Source organism: Setaria italica, chromosome IV, assembly GCF_000263155.2.
Source record: "Setaria italica strain Yugu1 chromosome IV, Setaria_italica_v2.0, whole genome shotgun sequence".
Taxonomy (NCBI): Eukaryota; Viridiplantae; Streptophyta; class Magnoliopsida; order Poales; family Poaceae; genus Setaria; species Setaria italica.
The window spans coordinates 34,189,404-34,207,019 of record NC_028453.1 but is presented as its reverse complement, the minus strand read 5'-3'; the positions used below and the strand labels follow the sequence as shown (position 1 = coordinate 34,207,019).

The 17,616-nt window shown below is 46.8% G+C and overlaps 1 pseudogene; it reads right to left on the bottom strand.

Annotated features, from left to right (window-relative positions):
• Positions 1 to 332: 332 nt before the first annotated feature.
• On the bottom strand, positions 333 to 16,060 carry LOC101759335 (annotated as a pseudogene).
• Positions 16,061 to 17,616: the final 1,556 nt, after the last annotated feature.

Here is a 17,616-nt window from a genome sequence, read left to right as displayed (position 1 = left end):
ATTCAGCCCAACAGGTTTGCCCCATTTTTCAGCCAATTTATCAAAGTAGCAAGAAAAGCCTAGAAATCACAAAGCAATTCCAGCCAAAAAATAGCATGACATGAATCATGTTTATATTCAACAGGACATCAAAACAACAGATCACATACATTTTTGTTCATCTAGCATCAACATCCACCATTTGCCACCAGAAACATCAAAACAACATATCCACCACTATAGCACTAGAAACATCAAAAGACATGTCAAGACAGAATAGATAAGTTGCTGCTGCAAAGTTTGGTTCCTGCAAAAGTTAAGTTCCACCAAAAGGTAACATACCACCATGTCACTTAGCTTGCTCGATTTTGACCTAGCAGAAGCTCAAGTTTCGCCTCCAACTCAGCTTGCTTCTTCTTATTCTCCTCTTGGTTTTTGATCCTTGCTTGTTCTGTTTCCTGCACTTGCTTTGACAAATCAGCCATTTGCTCGCGCTGTTTGTTGACAATCGATCGAAGTTCAGCATTTGCCCTCTTCTCCACTTCCAGTTTAGCTTCAACATTCTGTAGATCGAACATACGCTGCGCAGTCTGGATGCTCACATTTTGAAGGAACTGATTCTTCTTTGTGTTCTTATCAAGCACATCAGCTACAACTTTAGTTGCAGACTTGGGTGGTTCACCTTCTATTAGTGTAGACAGCTGGTTTTCCATTTCAGTCTAGCAAGCAAACAAGCAGCAAACATGGTTCAGGATCATAAGATAGTTGAAAATAAGCATATCTAAAGAGCACCATTAGAAAGATGTCTTACAATAGCTAATTGTACAGTTGGCGTGTATCCTTTCTTTTCCTTGCTGTAGTGGCACATCTTGAACAAATCAAATGCATCATGTTCTTGAAAATAACATTTATATGGAGCAATATATCAAAAAATTGAAGAAACAACAAGTAGACATTTATATTGGTGCAGCAAGAACTGATATTGTACACAACTATGTAAGAACTGCTGTTGTACATAATTATGTGAACAAACTAACCTTAGCAACTTATGGAACTAGAAATATCATTTGCTAACACATGACTGAACAACATGCTGTTCAATTCAACAAAATGGATATGCAGTCAAAAACACTACTAGATATTGACATTTATTTCCAGGAAGTGAAAATATTTGTTATGAACCTGTTGACGCCAGATTTCGGCACAAGTAAAATCGGTGTCAGGAGAAGAAAAAATGAGAGGGTACAGCAGGGTGCAGGGGTGACAGTTGGAAATCGGCCGAGTGGCGCTACAGTTAAAGATCGGTTGGTTGGTGCTACAGCCCAGGATCGGCCAATGCTACAGTCCAGGATCGACCGATAAATCTTTAGAATTCTGCCTCACTTGACCCTTGGGGTTTTGGATCGGACGCGCTTGGTTCCCGATCGGTTACCCTTTGCCGATAAGGAGATCGGCCGATTGGGAGGTTGGAATAATTGGGCTGGTATGGGCTTGGAAAGGATCATAAGGATGAAGAGGGAATCAGCCCATGAAGCGTATAATAACCAACCTAGTACGAGTCGTACTTGTAAATATTCATTTTCTATTTGAATTAGGGATAGAGTTCTAGTCAGATAAGGAGTCGTCTGTACGGGGCTATAAATAGCCACCTTTGTAGATCTGTAATCATCAACTACTCAATACAACAAATTACTATTTCCTCGTATTTACTTTTAAGCAGACGACTTCGCCAAATACTTTCTTCTTTTTCACGAGTTCATACGGGTTGGCGGGGCTGCATCAACTTGATCTCCGGCAAATCTTGTAAGTTCCGTTTATCGAGTAAATTCTAAGCTTTAACTTTCGGGCGCATCGCTGTCGTTTCGTTTAGATTTATTCACTAGTTATCGATATTTACTAGAATTATAGGTTTTACCTTTTATTCTAGTTTTATCATCAGTTATCCAGCTAGGAATCAGGAACATCGGCTTTTCTCATATTTAGTCATTTAAACTGCTTATTTTATACATAGCCGATTAGATCTATTCCTGGTGTTGTTCTTGTAGCATTGTGTTGATTACTCCAATAGTTTTTTGTCTACGTTGCTACAGTAATCGGTTACTTCACAGCCGATTTCTTTATTACGGCAAATCGGCCGATTCGCTGATAAGCTCTCTCGAGATCGGAAATTTAGCCGATCGCGACCTCTGAATTTGACACGTATTCTTCCTTGCCAATCAACAGGTCAGATTGGCTGGCACGCCGCGCGAACCGCACCAGGGCGATCACCCGAACAGGAGTTAAGCAGATTCTCCCGGGTCGTGTGTCAGACGCTGGGGATTCGGTTGACCGATTTCTAGCGCCAACACACTTTTGGCACGCTCGGTGGGACAGATACGACCGCCACCATGTCGAAAGCTGCTGAAGTCTCCGAAGATAACGTCATCGAAGTGACAGAGGCAGATCTCAGGGACGACCAGAAGGAAGAACTAGAAAAGCATACGGCACAATACCGGAAAGCTTGCCTGCAATCTTTCAGTCGTACCAGAAGCGGGGAGACTATCAAAAAGTCTCCGTTTCCAACTCCCCGCCAGATCACAATCACCGAGGACTCGGACAAGATGGCTGAGATGGTGCAACAGTTCGTTTATCACGCCTTCATTGATCAATCCCCGGTGCTTGCAAATACGGTGTACAATGCCGTCATCAGCTCCATGGCTAGCGGGGTACCTCAAGGATACAAGGGACCGGCATATACTCAGCCGATTCCACCCAACCAGGGTTACCTGAATTCGGCTTCTCAGCCGATCCAATTTCCTATTGGGGGTTCAGGCGCTTCCTCATCATCAATTCCTATGGGGTATAATGGTACACAACACCTCCAGCCACACTCCGTTCAGCTGTCCTCTGCGCCGTCCCCTCCGGCTAACCCACCGTATTGGGGGGCACCATCAGCTACGGCCGTTCAGGATCAATCGCCCAGTCAGGGAAGTCCCCAATTCCAAGCATCTTTCCAGGCAACCACTCAGCCAACTATGCCGCCGTTCCAGCACGTCGCACCAGAAATGAGCAAAGCAGCAGAGCTCGTACTGTACGATGAGACAAGTGGCTCATTCAAACAGCCGACCCTGAATACACAACCGGCTATAACGCATCAGATGCCACATACTTTCACTCAGCATCAAGCCATCCCGCCTCCGATATACCAGCACGTGCCAGTCCCTCAGCCAACAGTTTACCCGCAACAGCCGGACTGGTCGGCGCGTATAGCAGAAGTGATTCAGGAACAATTCGGCTTGAAGCTGAAAGTACAAACTTACACTTACAGGACACCGTACCCATCTACGTACGACCTACTACCGTTTCCCCATCGGTATAAAGTTCCTGACTTCACCAAGTTCTCGGGGATGGATGACACTTCAACCGTGGAATACATGAATAGATTCATCATCCAATGCGGAGAGGCAGCTGCGCAAGACGCTCTACGGGTGCGGCTATTCTCATCATCCTTGTCTGGGTCGGCCTTCCAGTGGTTCACAACTTTACCGCCCAACTCGATTATTACCTGGGCCGATTTGGACAGACAGTTTCATAAATACTTCTACGCCGGGGTGCATGAGATGAAGCTGTCCGATTTGACCAGCCTCAAGCAGAGAAGCGACGAGCCGATATCCTCATATGTACAGAGGTTTCGGGAAATCAGGAACAAATGCTACTCTTTGGCTCTAAACGATGCACAACTGGCTGATATAGCCTTTCAAGGTCTCCTGCCCCACATCAAGGAAAAATACGCCTCACAGGAGTTTGAGAGCTTAAGCCAAATTGTCCACCGATTGTCTGGACAGGAGGTACGTTCTTTCGATCCACGGAGGAACTTCCAGAAGAAGGTTGCATTCCTGGAAGAGGTTGAAGCCGAAGAAGATGCTGAGGTTGGTCTTGCAGAGTGGGTCAAGGGAAAAAAGCCGATATCATGCCCGTTCGGCAAGAAAGAGCCTGAAACGTTCGGCTTTGACACATCGAAGGCCGGTAAAATCTTCGACCTTCTCCTCCAGGAAGGACAGATCAAGCTCTCGCCATATCATATGATACCTTCTGCTGAACAACTAAAGAAGATGAAATATTGCAAGTGGCACAACGCTACATCCCATGACACTAACGAGTGCAAAATCTTCCGACAGCAGATACAGTCGGCCATTGAGCAGGGCAGACTTAAATTTGAAGTGCCAACAAAATCAGCCAAGCCGATGAAGATCGACCAGCACCCCTTCCCCACCAACATGGTTGACACAGGGAAGAATTCGCTCCAGACAAAGGTGCTAACGTCCGAATCGGCTAAAAAGAGTGGTGCCGTAGACCCCAAAAATCAAGCGACGCCTGAAGACGTCAAGGGGAAGCGGCGGATGGAGGATGACGATGGCGAATCAAGTGAGCCACGCATTACTTCCCAATTCCTGCTCCAAAAATATCAGCGTCAACATGAACGCTCAAGATCCCGGGAAGAAGCGATGCGGCGACACGAAGATCACTGGAGGTGCCCGTTCTTCATCCACTGTTGGGAAAGCAACCTCAGGCTACCTTTGGACGATAATTGCCCGGAATGCAACGGCCCGTATCGTAACAATCGACCGTTCAACAGGTCTCGCTCCAGAGACGGGAGACCAGAACCGATCAGCAGGAACTGGCGCGACCAAGACGACCGGCGCCCACCCGTGCGTGATCGGCTGGGGGCAGAAGTGACCGATATGACCGGTTGGAAGACAAACGCCATGATAGGCCGGGGGGCAGGCTTGATCGACATGACCGGCCAGAAAACAGGGCTAACGTCCACAGTCGGCTTGAAGAGATGGCCAATGCTCGAGTGACAGACGAAAACTCTTTAGGACGTGAGCCGAAATGGGAACGCGCCAGGCCAAGAACCAAACCAGTAAACCCCAGGTGGTGTCCCGACGGATTGACCAAATCTCAAAAACGAAGGATCCAACGTCTCCGCCAGTGGGAACAGCAGGAGGAAGAACAACAGTGCACGTCGGACAAGAGGGAAGGCAGGTCTCAGGTGTGGCGCCCTAAAAGAAACGACAGAGGAGGCGACAAATCGGCGGGCGATGAATCGGCAGCCGACATCGGTATGGTTTTCATACTGCCGATGGAATTTATGACTCCTGCCGACCGACAGGATATGTCGGCGATAGAAGAACAGATGGCGCAATTGGCTTTGGAGCCAATGATAGCCACGTTCGAGAAGCCCGAAGACGACAAACGGCAACACCTGAAAGCATTGTTCCTCAAAGGGCATGTCAACGGCCGCCCCCTCACCAGATTAATGGTAGACGGAGGAGCTGCAGTCAACATCATGCCATATGCCGTGCTCCGGAAGCTTGGGAAAAGCGATGATGACTTGACCAAGATAGACATGATGCTCAAAGACTTCGAGGGAAACGTATCCCCTGCTCGCGGCGCCCTCTGCGTCGACCTCACCATCGGCAGTAAGACCCTTCCCACTACCTTCTTTATTATTAATGGCAAGGGGTCCTACAACATGCTACTCGGCCGGGATTGGATACACGCAAATTGCTGCATCCCATCGACAATGCATCAATGTCTTGTACAATGGGTCGGCGACAACATCGAGGTAGTCAACGCCGATTCCGCATACAGCATCGCGGCAGCCGACACGCAGCAGTGCATATCCAGTAGAGTATGGGATACCGACTTCCTGAAGGTGTCCGATTTTGGCCTACAGCCGATCCGAGCAGTCGGCTCCGAAGATTCAGATTAAATGGATCAGTTCGCCCGAGAAGATGGGAAGCTAGGGCACGGGTTCACGTCGGCCGATTCATTAGAGATGATAGACTTAGGCGATGGCACCAAGCCAAGGCCGACTTATATTAGTGCAAATTTAGACTCAGAATACAAATGTAAACTGACAAATTTGTTAAGAGAATTTAAGGATTGTTTTGCTTGGGAGTATCATGAGATGCCCGGATTAGATCGATCTAATGTTGAACATCGGCTACCCATAAAACCAGGGTATCGGCCGTACCAACAGCCTGCACGACGGTGCAATCCTAAAATTCTACCGGACATAAAAGCCGAAATAACTCGGCTAATCGAAGCAAAATTTATTCGGCAATGCCGTTATGCCGAGTGGATCTCCAACATTGTACCAGTGTACAAGAAGAACGGAAAGCTACACGTGTGCGTTGATTTCAGGAATCTTAATCAGGCCACACCGATGGACGGGTACCCCATGCCAACGGCCGATGTGCTGATAGACGCTGCCGTGGGACACAAGATTATTAGCTTCATGGATGGAAACGCTGGGTACAATCAAATACTTATGGCCGAAGAGGACATACCCAAAACGGCCTTCAGATGCCCGGGCCACCTTGGTTTATTCGAGTGGGTGGTGATGACTTTTGGCTTGAAAAACGCCGACGCCACGTATCAGAGAGCCATGAACTACATATTTCACAAACTCATCGGCATACTGGTAGAAATCTACATCGACGACGTCGTAGTCAAGTCCAAAGGACACGAAGAGCATCTAGCCGATTTGCGAAAAGTGCTGGAATGCACTAAAAAACATGGGCTGAAAATGAACCCGAATAAATGTGCCTTCGGCGTGTCCGCCGAACAGTTCTTAGGATTCATGGTGCACGAGCGGGGAATAGAAATCAATCGGAAGACCATAGCGGCTATCAACAAAGTCGTGGCCCCGCAGAATAAAACTGAATTGCAGTCTTTAATCGGCAAGGTGAATTTCATCAGAAGATTCATATCTAATCTATCTGGGCGAATCCAGGCTTTCACACCACTATTAAAGTTGAAGCCCGACCAGGAGTTCATATGGGGGGAGGAGCAACGCAAGGCATTGGAAGATATCAAGCAGTACTTGGTCTCACCACCGGTATTGGTTCCTCCTCAAACTGGTAAGCCATTTAAACTATACTTATCAGCCGATGAAAAGGCTATTGGGTCGGCTCTAGTTCAGGAATTCGAAGGAAAGGAACGAGTAATTTATTATGTCAGTAGAAGACTTCTGGACGCCGAAACAAGATATCCTCCAGTGGAGCGGTTGTGCCTATGTCTTTACTTCTCATGCACCAAACTCAGGCACTATTTACTGTCGGCGGAATGTGTAGTCGTATGCAAAGATGACATAGTAAAATACATGCTGTCATTGTCGATCTTGAAAGGACGAATCGGCAAATGGATCTTAGCTTTGTCAGAGTTTGACCTACGGTATGAGTCGGCTAAAGCCGTCAAGGGTCAGGTCATGGCCGATTTTGTCACCCAACACTGCGGGCCAAAGACCACCTTCGTGGAACCGGTACCTTGGACTTTATACTTTGATGGATCGTCATGTGGGGTCAGATCAGGAATCGGCATCGTCCTCATATCGCCTCGGGGGGCAAGTTATGATTTTTCTCTGCTGATAGAAGCCACCGCCACTAACAATCAAGAAGAATACCGGGCTGTATTGAAGGGATTGCAACTACTAAGAGAAGTCAAGGCCGATTCTATTGAAGTCTTCGGAGATTCCATGCTTATTGTGGATCAATTAACAGGGAGGTCCGAATGCAAGGACGATGTATTGAGAATTTATTACGAAGATTGCCTGCAGCTCTTAAAAGAATTTAAATCGGCAGTAATCGAGCACATCCCAAGGGATCACAACGAGGATGCTAACAAACTCGCCCAGCACGCATCTGGATATCGGCCAATTCTAGGCGCTATGGCTCTGGAACTCGCGGCCGATGACTGCCGAAAAGAAATTGCCGACTACTTGAAAGATTCGTCTAAGAAAGTGGATCGACGGGTGCGTTTCCATGCTACTAAATACGTACTGCTTGAAGACGACTTATTCTACCGAACGATTGACGGCGTCCTGCTCAAATGTCTGGGAACAGAGGAGGCCAAGACTCTGATGGGAGAAATCCATGAAGGGGTGTGTGGAGCCCATCAATCGGCCCATAAGATGAAATGGATGATCAGAAATAATGGGTATTATTGGCCGACGATCCTCGAAGATTGCTTCAAATATTATAAGGGGTGCCAGGATTGTCAGAAATTCGGGAATGTCCAACGTGCGCCCGCATCGGCCATGAACCCCATTATCAAGCCATGGCCGTTCAGAGGATGGGGAATAGACCTTATCGGCCAAATTTACCCTCCATCAAGCAAAGGGCACAAATTTATTCTGGTGGCTACCGATTACTTTACCAAATGGGTGGAAGCAATTCCGTTAAGAGCTGTGACATCAGCTACCATGGCCGACTTCGTAAGGGACCATATCGTCTACCGATTCAGCATTCCCCAGACTATTACAACCGATCAGGGAACAATGTTCACGTCAGGGGAATTCGAGGAATTCACAGCCGATATGGGAATCAAATTATTAAACTCCTCTCCATATTACGCCCAAGCTAACGGCTAGGCCGAATCCTCCAACAAAGGGATAATTAAGTTAATCGAAAGGAAGATAGAGGAGCTGCCGAAAAAATGGCATCTATGTCTAACTGAAGCCCTATGGGCATACAGGATGGCTTGCCATGGGGCCACCAAGTTATCCCCTTATCAGTTGGTGTACGGTCACGATGCAGTACTACCATGGGAATCAAGGGTGGGGTCGAGGCGCATTTCGCTCCAGGACCAGTTAACGGCCGACGACTACTCGTTACTTATGAAAAGGGAACTTGATGACTTGGCTGGCCAGTGGTTGAGAGCTTTGATAAGCATTGAGGAAAACAAGAAGAAAGTAGCCAGGTGGTACGATAAGAAGGTCAAAGTCAAACAATTCTCCCCTGGGGACCTAGTTTGGAAGTTAGTGTTGCCGATTGGGTCGAAAGATCATAAATTCGGAAAGTGGTCCCCTACATGGGAAGGGCCGTATAAAATCGGCAGATGTGCTCTAGGAAATGCTTATATCTTGGAAACAATCGAGGGAGAAGAGTTTACTAGGGCTCTGAACGGAAGATACTTGAAAAGATACCATCCTAGTATATGGGTTGGAGCATAAAGGATTGACCACAATACAACGGCACACAGCCGATACAAAACGGTTCGTCTAGAAAAAACATGTAATCGTCCAAATCGGCCGATGTATTCATTCGGTACGGACGGTGGGTTACACGGCCGACAAGGTACAAGTCACCCTTAGAACAAAAAAAATAATAATTAACCATTCTTTTTCTTACGCTCTCTCTCAGTCCGACCTAACTCTATCATAAGACGGATGTACTCTTCTTCTATCTCTTTCATCGAAGCCTCCGCTTCGACTTGACGGGGGAGAGGGTGGCTCCGGTCCATGGCCGGGCGCGATGTTCCTCCTGCCGCATCTTCAAGGGTGACTCGTGGAGGAAGCGGATGGCTTCTATCGGCTTGAGGTCACCGGTGGGCGTGGCCGTCCAGAAAGTCCTAGATCCGACGGATGTCAGCAGGGGCATGTTCTTGAAGTTCATCACGATGAGCCCTGATTAAATCCTTGTCCTCTGACGACAACGGTTCATCAGAGTGCATGAGCTCGATGGCGCGTTCAAGTTCGGGGCTAAGACGCCGTGGCTGAAGGAAAGAACGATTAAAAAGGTGATCCCCTTCAAAAGAGTTAAATAGAGAAGAAGGATCAAGGCCAGAGTTTCACCTGGTTGACAGAGGAAGAGGAAGATGATGAAGACATAACTAAAGGACGCGCCGACGAGAGCAGGTTGAGAAAATAAAGCCGAGCCAAACTGGTACTCTCGGAAGGAGGGTCTAGGCCGGTATTTATAAGAAAAAGAGGCGTAGATATTTGGTAAAGGTGCGTCCCGTCAGAAGTAAGAAAGGAAATGAATAAAAGAGGCGTCACGAAGGACGGTCAAAGCAGTCATTAAAGGTTCGTACAAAATAGTCAGTACTTTTACAGATTACCCAGAAGGGCATCGATAGCCGCAATCGCTCGACGCCGGATCTGATCGGCAGAGTCCAAAATCCGTTGGTCATCATCCGCCGATCCGGGGACTTCTGATGCACTGCGGTGGAGTTTTAGGGCTTCATGGGCCAAATGCTGCCTCTCCTGTTTTAGATCGGCGATGACAGAAGGGAGTTCTTGGAGCCTTTTCTCTTCAGCATTTATCGCCTTGGTCACCTGTTCCATCTCCTTGGTGAGCTCTGCCCTTCGGCGTTTGAGACGATCTATCTCGCCGACGATCCCTGGGCGGGAGTCCTCCAGAAAATGAATGCGTTGGTGCACCTCTTGGGCCTGACGTTTATACGCATCCTCTTCTTCACGAGTTTTGGCCAACTTGGCGCGATCGGCCATGTGACGAAGGGTTCTGAAGACCGGGATCCTCATCGACTCGATGTATGCGGCCGGCGCCAAGGCTTCCTCCGCTTCTTCCGGCACTCGTCCGCTGACGTCACCAAAGAGCTGCCGAATCGGCGAGGCATCTTCTACCAATCGGCCGATGTCTCCTTGAAGAAGGGATCGGATGCTGGCAAGTTTAGCTCGGACGTCGTCGGGGATGGAGCTCAAGGTGACCTGGCGGGAGGCGACTTCTTCGTCTTCAGATAGGGCGATCGCAAAAGAGAAGAGGCTGTTGTCAGGGGTGTCCTGTTCCTGGAAATAATAAAGAAGAAAAATAAATCGGTTGATGGTGATAGCAAATCGGCTAAATAAAGTTGAAAGATTTCTTACCTCTTTGAATCGGATTTCCTCAAGCTACATTTGGGAAGCTGTTATCCTTGGTTCAGGGTCTGGTGCCATGGGTTCATCAGAGGAAGAAGACTCCACAATGATTGGTGCTGTGCTTGGACCAGCTTCCCGAGAGGGGACCAGTGGTTGGGAAGCGCTTGGCATGCCGATGACCTGTGTCAGAAGGTTGAATAAGCACATTATTCAGATACTAGGGGAATCGGTGAGATAGTGTTATACCTCAACGGATGGAAGCGGGGGCGCGTCGATGGCCGATTGGGTTGCTGCCGATTGTTGTGTGTCCATAGGGGTAATCTGTGCAGTCTAAGATAAGAAGGATTAATATCGAGACAACAATCGGAAGGGTTAAATATAAGTTTACCTGCACGGCCTCTAACAGTAGTGACGCAACGGCTGCCCCAGCTTGCGCGACAACTTGAGTGTCGACGTCTCTGGCAGCTGGAAGAGGTGGTGCGGCCGAAGTCTCTGCTGATACGATCGTGGGAGGATCCGCCGATTCTATACGGGCTCGGACTCGACGACTGGTCTTCTTGGTGACCTTTTTCTGCGCTTGCTTCGATCGGCCGGCAATTACGTCCACGGAAGGGGCGTCATAGCCGATAAGAGGAAAAGTGGTGTATGGATGATGATCTTCTATTAGCCAACCACTCCGGCTGTGTGTTGGGGGGACACGGTTCTCGGACTGAAGCAATAGCAAAACGTTAGTGTTCAGCTGCGTTGATAAAAGAATAAAAATCGGCTAAGGAAAAATACCTCGGCGTTCGGGTCAATGTTGGTTGGGTCCAGGAGATTGCAGTATGCCGATGCGGAGTTGCAGAAAAGGAATTGTTTCCATTCGGCCCACCAAAGCTTGAAAGGCTGGACAGCGAAGGGAGCCACTATCCAGTTGTTCAAGTCAATAGTGGTGGAGTCTGGGATCCGGTCTCGAAGCCGACTGTAGTCCAGACCTATTGTGAGCCCATCTCTGAATTTGGCTCAGCCAGCAAAATACACTTGAATCGGCAGTTGACCCATGCCGAGTTGACGTGCTGCAGCAGAGGGATTGTAGAACTCATATGTAGGAGCATCTTTCCCTGAAAAGAAGTTGGCTGGCAGGATTCCCGGTTTGATTAACTCATCGGTGAGCTCCTCGTCGAATCGGCCAGTGGTCGAGTCGAAGCAAGTTGGGAGTTCGAAGATTGGGTCATCTCGTCGATAAGGAAACCAGACGGTTGCATCTTCATTGAAACCGTTGTAAAAGCATCGGAAGTACTCGGCCACTTTCGTAGCAGAGTACAGGCAACCGGGGAAGGCTGATGCCGCTTCACCAAAAGATGTGCATCGGCGTCGAGCAGTGGGGTCTTCTGCCGATTCAATGTTAGGGAACGTCATGTGTTCCACCCTCTGCTGAGAGATCTTGCTCATATACAGGTTCAGCCACAAATTGATGAACCACCAGGGTCCGCCTGGATTTCCAATCGGCTCCCCCTTGGAAAGTTTGATGCCGATTTGATGAAGCATGTGGTATGCCGCTCCTAGCAAGTGTTTTCCGAGAGGAACAGGAGTTCCTACTGACAGTGCTTCGGCTAAGGCCTGGGTATTGGTTGATGGGCCGGCTGCTCTCCCGCAAAAGAAATGTTTTTCCAACCACATCATTAGGAAGGCCGTGTGCTCCCTGTTCTTAATAGACCCGGCCCTTTTGTTGCATCTGATGAATCCTTTCCACCCGCCGATTCCCTTCGTGTCCAGCTGATGCGATGTTGCGGCTAAGAGGCGGAAAGGTGCGTCCGGGGAGGAGATGTCTAGGCCGGTCAGCAGAACCACATCGGCCAGTGTGGGGGTCATAGGTCCATGTCCAAACAAGAATGCATTGAGGGCATCAGACCAAAAGTAAGAGGCTGCTATCACCAATGGTTCATTTCGCTCCATCTGGGACAAAGATAGGTTGATGCATTGGCCGATTTTGAGTTCGTCCCATTGGACCCTCTTCGGTTCGGCTATCCGTTGGTACCACTCCCTCCAACCAGGGGTTTCATTCGGCCAAGACCTAAAGGTGCCTAGCTAGTGATCCAGGTCCATGGTGGATTGTTTGAAGGGGATTCTATGGGTTTCCAAATTGATGAGCTCGGTTGGATCTGGGTTCCCCATGGGTCCAAGACAGATAAGGCCGGGATTTCCCGTTAGATGGATAGTGATGCGATGTCTAACCGCCTAAAAAAGGAAAGGGGGTGCAAAAGTAAGAAATAGATCTAAAGTAAATGCATTGCCGATAGAGGAAGGATTCGGTAATAACCTCTGGGATGAAGTTCCTTGTAGTCGGCGTGACCGCCGGTGCAGTTGCGGAGGATGAGGCCGCTATTGGGATCGCCATTGGGATCTCCGATGAAGCTCCTTCTTCCGACGACGGAGCCACCACTGTCGCTACTTCCGCCGGAGGCGCCATTTCTGGAGCAGCGCGCGCGGGTGAGTTGCCTGAAGGTGCCGTCATTGGAGGGGAGGAGGAGAAGTGACAGGAAGATGGTGCCAGAAAGCTTTGGAGCTAAGGGAAAGTGCTGTGGGAAGAAGAAGGCGCGCGCGCTGAGGAAGAAGCACGTGAGCTCGAAAAGGAGGTGCGGGGTGTACTGATATTTAAAGGGTGCCTGATGAAGGGTAAAAATGGAATTTTAACCGCGTCGGCGTTTCGAGTTTTTCGGGAGTAGTAGTTGTCGTGGGCGCCCGTTTTGAAAAGATTGCAATCATCAGGTTGAAGACCGCGAAACGGAAGGATATTTTCATTGCGGTTGTTTCGGAGGGGAAGTTGAAAAGAATTTCGAAGTAAAGACTATGTTTTACTCCGAAACTGGGGGGCATGTGTTGACGCCAGATTTCGGCACAAGTAAAATCGGCGTCAGGAGAAGAAAAAATGAGAGGGTACAGCAGGGTGCAGGGGTGACAGTTGGAAATCGGCCGAGTGGCGCTACAGTTAAAGATCGGTTGGTTGGTGCTACAGCCCAGGATCGGCCGATAAATCTTTAGAATTCTGCCTCACTTGACCCTTGGGGTTTTGGATCGGACGCGCTTGGTTCCCGATCGGTTATCCTTTGCCGATAAGGAGATCGGCCGATTGGGAGGTTGGAATAATTGGGCCGGTATGGGCTTGGAAAGGATCATAAGGATGAAGAGGGAATCAGCCCATGAAGCGTATAATAACCAACCTAGTACGAGTCGTACTTGTAAATATTCGTTTTCTATTTGAATTAGGGATAGAGTTCTAGTCAGATAAGGAGTCGTCTGTACGGGGCTATAAATAGCCACATTTGTAGATCTGTAATCATCAACTACTCAATACAACAAATTACTATTTCCTCGTATTTACTTTCAAGCAGGCGACTTCGCCAAATACTTTCTTCTTTTTCACGAGTTCATACGGGTTGGCGGGGCTGCATCAACTTGATCTCTGGCCGATCTTGTAAGTTCCGTTTATCGAGTAAATTCTAAGCTTTAACTTTCGGGCGCATCGCTGTCGTTTCGTTTAGATTTATTCACTAGTTATCGATATTTACTAGAATTATAGGTTTTACCTTTTATTCTAGTTTTATCATCAGTTATCCAGCTAGGAATCGGCAACATCGGCTTTTCTCATATTTAGTCATTTAAACTGCTTATTTTATACATAGCCGATTAGATCTATTCCTGGTGTTGTTCTTGTAGCATTGTGTTGATTACTCCAGTAGTTTTTTGTCTACGTTGCTACAGTAATCGGTTACTTCACAGCCGATTTCTTTATTACGGCAAATCGGCCGATTCGCTGATAAGCTCTCTCGAGATCGGAAATTTAGCCGATCGCGACCTCTGAATCTGACACGTATTCTTCCTTGCCAATCAACAGGTCAGATTGGCTGGCACGCCGTGCGAACCGCACCAGGGCGATCACCCGAACAGGAGTTAAGCAGATTCTCCCGGGTCGTGTGTCAGACGCTGGGGATTCGGTTGACCGATTTCTAGCACCAACAGAACCACATAGTATGACAAGTGAATTATGACAGTACAGGAAGAGAGTTGTAAGCTATATACGAGACAGTAGGATAACAAATGGACTGCATATCGACATGACAATCTTACCAAATTTTCTACAAGAACTGGGTAGCTGCTGCAACCAGTGGTTAATTTGATGGAACTTTACATTTCCTCGATGGTCTTTGTTCTTTTGACATGCCCCCTACATCAAGGACAATACATGTAAGCCACTTGCAAAATTAGCATGTACAAGGCTCGAGTTTGGTTTTTCGGAAAAGAAGTACCATCTTCTTGGGAGTCTTCCATGATTCCACAAGATCCATCCATTGTTCATTACTGTTGATTTGATACGAGAAGTTTTCCTAACCAAATGTAGAGGGAAAGGATCAAAGAATTCATGCTTCAGCCAGTATCTCTGTTGGCGAACTACATATTTCATCATCTCCATACAACCCTTTTTAACTATTGCATCACATGTGTTGATGTCAAACTTTGCCTATTGAGATGGAAAAACAAGTATAAGAAATTTATATATGAGAAAATGATAAGCTGGTTGTAACTGTTTTAGCAAGCCACATTATCTGGGAGTTTTTAAAGTTGCAAGAAAAATATACTAGTTCAGTATTGTGGCTTTTATCTAAAATGCAGTGACAAAAACAAACTATAGTTACTTTTATATTTGCCCAGATTCTAGTGAAAGCAACCATATAAGATGCTAGTAACATATGGCACATGGTTCCTGACAATAAAATTGTAGTACAGAATCCGTTCATGCTTATGATCTAAAACTCCCAAGAACTCTATAAATGGGGAAAGGTACTTACACAAAGTCTTCCCAAAAATAGATTTAATAGCGCAGGTTGTTTCTTGTATTCCTTCTAGTGAGTGAGCACAGGAATATGATTCCTAACTGCAATGTTGCATTCAGTTGCATACTTTGCAGCAACCAGAGCCACCATGGGTCTTATATTCCCTTCAGTGATGACCACTGGCATTTTGGCACCCCAAGCTCGGGTCAACCTCTGGAGACCATATCCCATATTGACTCCTCGGTCCCATCGCTCCTCTCCTAAATATAAATGCACATTGAAGTTGCAATTAGTAAGTTGAAGCAAACATTGATGCAAGTTGATAGTTCAATCAAAGAAACCAGTTGCATTCAGCAACCAATCTGACGAGGCAATATGCAATATGGTAAATAAATGAACAAACTCTCACCTTTGGTGGTCATCTGGTTGTGGCCACCAGGATGAGTAATGCAATCAGGTCCATCACCCATGATGTTGTCATCATGCTAGGTAGAACCATCTAAAAATGGCACACAGTAAGAATGTATTCATCATGTGAACCAAAGCTAATAGAATGATAGTAAGAAACTATCACCTTCATTAGCCATATTGTTACGCCCATCAGGCCGTGGAATGGCATCACCTCCATTGGTCATGTGGCTGTTGCCATCAAGCTGGGCAGGCCCGTCATCTAAAAAATGTAAACAAGTCAGCGTGTAGTCATCATGTAATCAAAGCAAAATTGACAATAAGAAACATGGTAGTAGAACTAGCCTTCCATGGCAGCTTGGGTGCCATCATGAGGCTGGGATGGAGGTGTCAGAATTGCATCAGGCTGGGCAATGCTTTTCTTTGCCCTTGTAGCTCTATTAGGTGGTTGTTCTGCATAAACCCTCTTACGAGACCGAAACCTGATCGCAGGAGGAGTGCTATTTGAACTTTGTTTGTTTGTTTTCTTGCAAGTCTTCTCCTTAGATCCCTGCTAGAATGGAATCATGGGTTTGTGAACACAGTGGGGACATAATTATATTGCATCACCAAGCAAACAACAAGTTAAGCCCTAGAAATATCACTACAAGAAGTGTGTTGATTTATGACGAAAATTTTATGACACATTTGTTCTTGTCATAGATCTATGATGTTTCTGGATGAAAACATCATAAAGTTTGACATCCGAGCAAATTTAGTGACAAAGTAATGGAATGTCATAAAATGTGCCACTGTAGCCAAAAAGAAATCGTCACTCCTTATGAAATGGTGGTTTTGTGACTATATAAGGTCCACAAAAACGTCATAAACCAACCAGGGTACCACATGTACGTTTAAGCTGATAAATAGGACGGTAAAATAAAAAGGAAATAGTGTTGATAGCAAGGCTCGAACCTTTGACCTCTTGAAAGTGTTGAAATAGCTTTACCACTGAGACATGAACTATGTATGTTTTTTTTGAAAGGACACAATTTATATATTTTGGTTCTAATAAGTGTGGTCCACATGCCAGTTGCAGGCCCAAGCATGGGGTATATTTCTCATTTCTTGACATGGTGTACACTACTGCAAGAGACTTGCCAGCATCGTGCTCCTATTGGTTGTGGCAAAGACTAGAGCTAGCGTTGGTTCGCAGATCTGCAATCGTCCATGATAGGAATGGCGAATACTAGTGGGCCTAGCGATGAAGGGAGGACGAAGAGGAGCTCCGGTGAGGTCAGTCCCCTGTTTTGTGCCACTACTTTCCCCAATCGTCCTAGGGAAAGGGATTTCTGGATTTGGGGATCTGGGTTGAAGATACTAGATTCCAATTTCATCGTACCCTTAGATTTGCATTACGATTGGTGTTAGAAGTTGATAGGGTATAGTTTATGAAGTGATTCTCCATCCTAATTTTAAAAGTTTATGCTAGAGAATCAAAGATAATCACTTTCAGCCACAAAATCACTTCTCTCTAAGAATCCGCTCCCATAGATGCATAGCAAAAAAACATGTATCTAGTTTATAATTTGATAGGTTCATGTATTTTATTAGCTTCCACAGGTGCTTGGAGTCACTGATAGCTACAGATCGCCATTGCCTGATCGTGATGTTATCATTATGGATCTTGAAAACAAGTGCAAGCACGGGTTGCCTTTCTATGTGAGGTATAATTGGACATCGGACCACCCTGGGTGCTGGTATGCATGCTACTGTGAGGTAATCGATAACTTGTTT